A 989-nucleotide genomic window follows, 5' to 3' on the forward strand; every position below is an offset into this window, starting at 1 on the left:
CAGGCGCGTGCCGGGTCTCTCGCCAGGGGCTAGGTTCTCCCCTGTCCCTCTTCACCCGCGGCCACAGGGTCCCCCCACCCGTGTCTGTCCTGGAAGCACCCGAGCAGGGGGTGTTAGCAGCACCCCGCTCGTCACCACCCGCTGCCTGCAGAAAGCGAGGGGTATAAATAGCGGCGGTGGGTCCTCGTGGGCGCGGAGCCGTCCCAGCACCTTCTGCCGTCGGCTCTGCCGCTCGCTGGGGCAGGCATCGCGATGCTTCCCGCTTTGACGTCGGGAATGGCTTTTGGGGGCTGCCTGGCTGACAGCCCGTGAAACGGAGCCGTGCCAAGCTCGCAGCTCTCTTTTTGCTGGTTTGGGGGGGAAAAAAAACGAGCTGATGGTTGACAGCCGAGGGAGGGGGGAAAAAGGCCGGGCTTGGCATGGTGGGGAGCGGGGAAAAGGCGTTCAAGCTTTCAAAACGTGCCGACAAAAGCAGGAGGGAACAATAAAGTGTAGGAGCCCCGCGAGCTGGTGAGCTCCTCTGGCAAAGCGTCGGAGGTGATGGGGGACAGGGGATGGGTCCCCGGGGATCTGAGCTGGAGGTCCTGGCCCGGGGTTTGCAGGAGGGTTTTGCAGGTTCCCCGATCTGGCAGCTGAAAGCGAAAGCCTCCCCTGCTTTTATTTCTTTCTTAGCGCTGGGTTTGGCAGAAAACTTCCCGCCGGCGCTGGCAGCAGATGCGCTAGCGGCGTCTTGACGTAAAGAAGGAGAAACGAGCCCAAAAGGCAGGCGGGTTTCGGCGGAGCTAAAACAAGAAGTGTGATTTCTGGCAGCCCCGGCTTCGCGGCAGGCGGAGGCGGGGAGCTCGCTCCGGACGGCGAGGGAGAGAAACTCGGCGCCCGGGCGTTATCACTCGGGTGCCGTACGCGGATGGGGAGACCTTTGCGTTTCCCAGCCCTCTCGTTGCGAGGCGTTGGATTATCAAAGCGCCGAGGCTCTAAAAAAAAGCCCG

This window comes from Opisthocomus hoazin, chromosome 10, assembly GCF_030867145.1.
Source record: "Opisthocomus hoazin isolate bOpiHoa1 chromosome 10, bOpiHoa1.hap1, whole genome shotgun sequence".
Classification (NCBI taxonomy): Eukaryota; Metazoa; Chordata; class Aves; order Opisthocomiformes; family Opisthocomidae; genus Opisthocomus; species Opisthocomus hoazin.